Source organism: Aotus nancymaae, unplaced genomic scaffold (genome assembly GCF_030222135.1).
Source record: "Aotus nancymaae isolate 86718 unplaced genomic scaffold, 86718_ANA_hifiasm-v0.15.2.pri h1tg000019l, whole genome shotgun sequence".
Taxonomy (NCBI): Eukaryota; Metazoa; Chordata; class Mammalia; order Primates; family Aotidae; genus Aotus; species Aotus nancymaae.
This window is the reverse complement of record NW_026988431.1, coordinates 44225500-44231499: the sequence shown is the minus strand read 5'-3', so window position 1 is coordinate 44231499 and position 6000 is coordinate 44225500.

The following is a 6000-nucleotide window of genomic DNA, read 5'->3' as shown; positions in this document are numbered from 1 at the left end:
TTTCCACGGCAGTATAATGCCCACCTTTTCTGGCTGGCTAGTCTTTATATATCACCCATTTTGGCACCAACCCTGCAGCTAAATAAATCTTTCACTAAAATAACCCCAGAAAGGCAAGGGCAACACACTGTTTTAAAAAATAATACCAGAAACACATGAATAAATTCTCATTGTACAAACAAAAAAGAACAAGAGAAGGAAAAAGAAACTCCAGAAATATAGAAAGTATGTATGCTTTCCACACTCTGTATCTGTTCACATTCCCCTCCCCGGAGGCAGCTGCTGCCATCAGTTCAGTGTCTTCTTCCAGACCTTTCTGTGCTCTTGTAAGCATAGTCATTTTGCCTCACATGGTATTTTTTACAGAAATGGAATCATTTTGGAGTTTTTGGCTGAAGTATGGTTTTTTTTTTGTTGTTGTTGTTTTAGTTTTTCTTTGAGACAGAGTCTCACTCTGTTGCCCAGGCTGGAGTGCAATGGCACAATTTCTGTTCACTGCAACCTCCACCTCCTGGGTTCAAGCGATTCTCCCTGCCTCAGCCTCCCAAGTAGCTTGGACTACAGGTGCACACCACCACGCCCAGCTAATTTTTGTATTTTTTAGTAGAGACAGGGTTTCACTACGTTGGCTAGGTTGGTCTCAAACTCCTGATCTCAGGCAATCTGCCAGCCTCGGCTTCCCAAAGTGCTGGGATTACAGGCATGAGCCACCGTGCCTGGCCACAGTGGCTTTTTTCATGTAATAATTTGTCTTGGAGGCCTTTTCTAAATTGCAGAGGGTTTTATAGGATGGTTTTTCATAGTCCTTTAACTGATGGACACTGAGGTTGTTTCCAAACTAAATGATGATTTCATTTTAGCACATCTTCTATCACATTAAATTATCATCTGAAAAATACGGATTTAAATAAAAATAAGAAAGAAGAACATGAATTCTGGTTTTGTTGGTGTTCAGTGTTTTTGTTTCTATAGGTGTAGATAATAAAAATCATATTCCTGTATTTGTTTCCATATATTTAAATAGCATTATACTTAAAAATCATTTTACATATAAGCCTTGTGACCTGGGCCAGGTGTATTAGTTGTATATTGCTGTGTAACAAATGATCCCAGAACTTCATGGCTTAAAACAGCAAACACTGAAGCCAGGTGCAGTGGCACACACCTGTATTCCCAGCAACTTGGAAGGCTGAGGCAGGAGGATTACTTGAGCCTGGGAGTTCCAGGCTGCAATGCGCCATAACTATGTCTGAGAATGGCCACTGGACTATAGCCTGGGCAACATAGCAAGACCCTGTCTCTAGAAATAAAGATTAAAATAAAAACAACACACATTCATTATCTCAGAGTTTCTGTGTGTCAGGTCAGCTGAGTCCTCTAGGTCACGATGTCACAAGCATAATCACTTGTGAGCTAGGGTTGCAATCATCATAACACTCGGCTGGGAGAATCCACTTCCAAACTCACTCACTATTGGCAAGCCCAGGGTTCTCGCTGGCTGTTGGCCACAGACATCAGTTCCTTGTCATGTGGGCCTTTTTATAGAGCTACTCCCAACATGGTAGCTGGCTTCATTCACAGAGAGGGCTTAGAGAAGGTTGTAGACTGAATACTTCTGTCTCCTCAAAATTCACATATTGAAACTGTACTCCCTAATGTAATGGTGTTAGCAGGTGGGGTCTTTGGGAGGTAATTAGGATTAGAGGAGGTTACGAGGGTGGAGCCCTCACGAAGAAGATTGGTATCCTTAGAAGAATCCTTAGAGAACTTGCTTCCTACTCTGCTGTGTGAGGACTGAGTGAGAAGGCTGTTATCTATGAACCAGGAAGCAGGCCATTGCTAGACAACTGTGGTACCTTGACCTTGGTCTTCCCACCTCCACAACTGTAAGAAATAAATGTCTGTTATTTAAGTCACCTAGTTTATGATATTTTGTTATAGCAGCTCAAGCTAAGACAGTAAGCAAGAGGAACGGAGGGACAGTAAGGTAGCATTCATGGTCTTTTTTAACCTAATCTCGGAAGTGACATTCTATCACTTTGACCATATTCTGTTCATTTAAAGCAAGATCAGCCCTCATTCACAGGGAAAGTGTTACGATACACATTGGGCGACACCAGGAGGAGGGATCCCTGGGAGCCTTCTTAATGACTACTTCCTACAACTCACTTGGCCTCTCTGTACCTCAGTTTTGTCATCTATAAACATCAACCCTATAAAAGACATTGTGAGAATCTAAGATGCTTGGAACATTCCCTAGTACAGAGTGAGCATGAGAGAAAATTAGTGTGGATACAAAAATAATGCAAATACATAGACCTATTCTTAGTACACAGTACTAAGTCCACGGTGCTCGTTTAAGAAATGCTTGAATTAGGAGTACTTGACTATAGGAGTCTGAGGCCAGCCTGGGCAACAGTGAGGCCCCTTCTCTACAAAAAATAAAAAAGTAGCAAGGCATGGTAGCACGTGCCTATAGTCCCAGCTACTCAGGAGGATCCTTGGAGCCTGCGAGGTCGAGGCTGCAGTCAGCCATGATCCAGCCACTGCACTAATCCTAGACAACAGAGTGAGACCATATCTTTTAAAAAAAACTTGAATTAAGTGACCCACAATTACTCAAAAGAAGTTTGAGCATTTGGAAATTACCCCAGAAACAGATGAAGTTAAAAGTTCTACTATAATTACCAGGGGGCCTTACATCACCTCCAGATTTCCCACAAGCTTCCCCTGATGAGGAATTTCCATGCAGCAAGCTCCAGTGCATACTTGAGTCATCTCTAAATAGCCAACCACAATTTGCTCTGCAAATGTACCCCATTTGCCTGATTGCAGAAGTTGCCTGATTTGTAAAACCACACAATTTGTAAGTTACAGAAAAAAGGGCAAGAGCTTGTCTGCCTAGCTGGAGCATTTCTCATTGTGCTCAGCAGTTTAGTAAGATTAGGAACTCACCTGTGAGGTGGTTTTTTTTTTTTTTAACACTTACCCTGCTATTTTAGGGAAAGAAAAGGCTACTCAGTATACCCCCAGTCTTTCATGCTTAGCACAGAGCAGATGGGTTAAGGAGAGGTGTCCTGCTTGACATATACAATCTAGGATTCAGTGGGTGGGCAAATGAGGCCAACCTCTCATACAGCAGATGTGGTAAATGAGTCATGAATCAGAAGGTAACAAAAGGCTGGACCCTGCTCCCCCAGGCCACAGTCATTCACTAAACAGGCCCAGAAACAGCAGCAACACTCACAGCAACTCAACTCAGCACACATTTTGAGTGCACGCTAAGTCGACCTCTGAGCTGACTGCCCTCTGAAAGAAGAGGCTCTAGCTCATAGTGCAAAGGTCACCTTTCTTTGTTTCAAAAACCACAAGGAAGGAGGAAGAAGAAAGGCGGACTGGAAAGACCAGCCTGGTCACTGATGTGGCTCACGTAGCTGCCCTGTCCACTCTCCTCCCCTACCTGCAGCAACTGCCCAGTTTTTTTGTTTTGCTTTTGTTTTTTAATTACCCTGATTGACTTAATCAGGTGTGCAATGATGTGAAGGAGGAATAAAGAAGACATTTCTCTATAACAGGGGAGGCATCTGCCAGGGTAAGAGTGGATGGGTTTGTTGTATTTTCAGAAAAATAAACCAAATTCTCTCTGCAGAGAATTGCTTTTCCTGTTCTTTATTTCAACATCTTCCAAACCAAATTTCTTTCTAAATGACCGGGGCCTATCTAGCTGGAACATTGAAAGCTCATGTCAATGGGGCAAGGGTGAGGACTCCAGTGTCCCAATGGGAGTTAGTAAGAAGTGCTGGGAATGAGGGTCATCACACAGAGAGGCCGGAAGTGGAAGGAAAGAAAATACATTCCAGTAATAAATTCCAAATGCTTTGATTTTAAACTAAGAATGAAAACTATTACATTTTCTCCAGTAACAGTAAAAGTGTGGGTGATTTTTGTGTCATCACTTATGTTTTGTGTCATAAAAAGGTGAAAATGAAATAAATAGAATATGATTTAATTTTTCTCTCAAGACCAGCTAAGGAAAGAGTTTATGTAAAGTTTGCCCACAAAATTCAGCACTTTATTATAGGCTGAACAACTGTTTTCTATCTCTGTTGAGTGTGCTAATCTTAACTCTTTAACCAGTCTATAAGTAGGAGTCAGGCATAATTCAGAAGAAGGGCTCTGAGCAGGTTCCCACATTCTCAGCTGTGAGCTCTTGAGCAGAGTAATCCATGTCTCACTTTGCTCAACTGTAAAATGGGGATAACAGTAGTATTCATCATATAGAGTTATGAGAAATACTTAAAACTATCAATGCCCAACATACAGTGGGCACTCAATAAACATTAGTTATTATTTTATGCTCCCCACCTATCCAAAAACTCAGGTTCAGCCATGAGCTTTCAAAAACCTACAAAACCTAGTGTTGTTACTTATGTGTTCTTTAAAAAAACAAAACCTTACAGTGGTTGACCCCTATCATTGAGGTAAATGTCTTATTAAGCCAGTTGAGGCTCCCCTTGTGCTAACCCCACACCCCTACACTCCCATTATGTCCCCTCCAAGTCCCAATGCAATCCCAGAATCCCTCCTTTCACTCTGTACTTTTCAGCTCCTGCTAAAATGCTTTCCCACCTCGTGGTCCCTGAAATCCTTCCTCTCCCAGGGTTATTGGGCCTTGCTCTCTTGCTAGAATGTAAACTGCATAAGAACCATTCTCAGAGCTCCAACAGTAGCAGGCACGTGATAAATGCTCCGGAAACATTTACTGAATGATTGAATATCTATACCTAGTAAGTTTTTTTCAAGATTTATATGAAATTCCATCAATTCCATGCATTTAGTCTTTCTATGGAAGCCCTTTGTAAGATTAAACTTTATTTCTTCTGGGCTCTAACGCCATATTTCTTTGACAAATTTTATTCATTCATATTAAGCATCAAATAATAGTTTTAAAAGATAACTAATGTTTAAACAGTGCTTATGATGGGCAAGGTTGATTTTTTTGTTTGTTTGTTTTGAGATGGAGTCTCTGCGTGGTTTTAAGAGCTTGACATATATCAAACTCATTTACTCCTCACTGCCCCCCCCATAAGATAGGTATTGTTCTTATTCCACTTTTACAGTTGGAGGAAACCATTTTTCACTCACTCCTAACAGTTGGTCCTTACCTCTGTGCCTCCTACAAATATCCGCCACCTAGGGTAACCCTTTCCCCAATTCCAGAGTCACCGGCGCAAGCAAAGTTTGCAGAAAAACAATTTAACTCGGAGCACACAGTTAACATTTGAACATGCGGTTCACTCCGGGCTACCCTGTCCTGGCTAGCGCTTCTGATGGGCGCGCAGGCTGGCCTATGCCGCGCAACAAAGACTCGGACTTCTGCCGGCTCTCTACCAAGAGGACTCAGCGCCTTATACTGGAGGCTCACTCACTGTCTTCAGAGACCTCACGACCCAACCCACGTTTATGGCATTCCTACATGATCTCGAACTCTCAGCCAACGCTGTCCATGAAATGCCTCCTCCTCCTGCTATACAAGCCAGGGGCGCTCAATTCAATGAAGCCTCCTTCAGGTCCGTTGGGAAAGGAATAAAGGGAGCTTCCTTCCTTCCCACCGCCCCTCCTTTACTCAAACCCACCGTTAACTGTACAAAACTAGGTCCTGTGCCCACTGCAGACCCAACTCGAGCCCCTCGCCCTGCTCCCACCCAATGCTTCTCGTCCTGACTCCGAACACAGAACCCGGGAAGCAGCGTCGCCCTCCTCTCTTGCGCGCTGGTGAGTCAACCCCAAGAGACACCTCTCGGTTTTTTCCGACCAATGCAGGGGCGCCCGCGCCCCGCCCCTGCCCGCCCGCGTCCGGTCCCACCCACCATCCACGCTCCCGCCCTGCCAGAAGTTGCCCTTCCCGTCTGAGCCGAGGGACGGGTAGGCCAGGCACCCCGGGGTGTGGCCAAAGGACTTCGGCGACGCCTTCCCGAGGGTGGCCCCCTCCCCAATCTG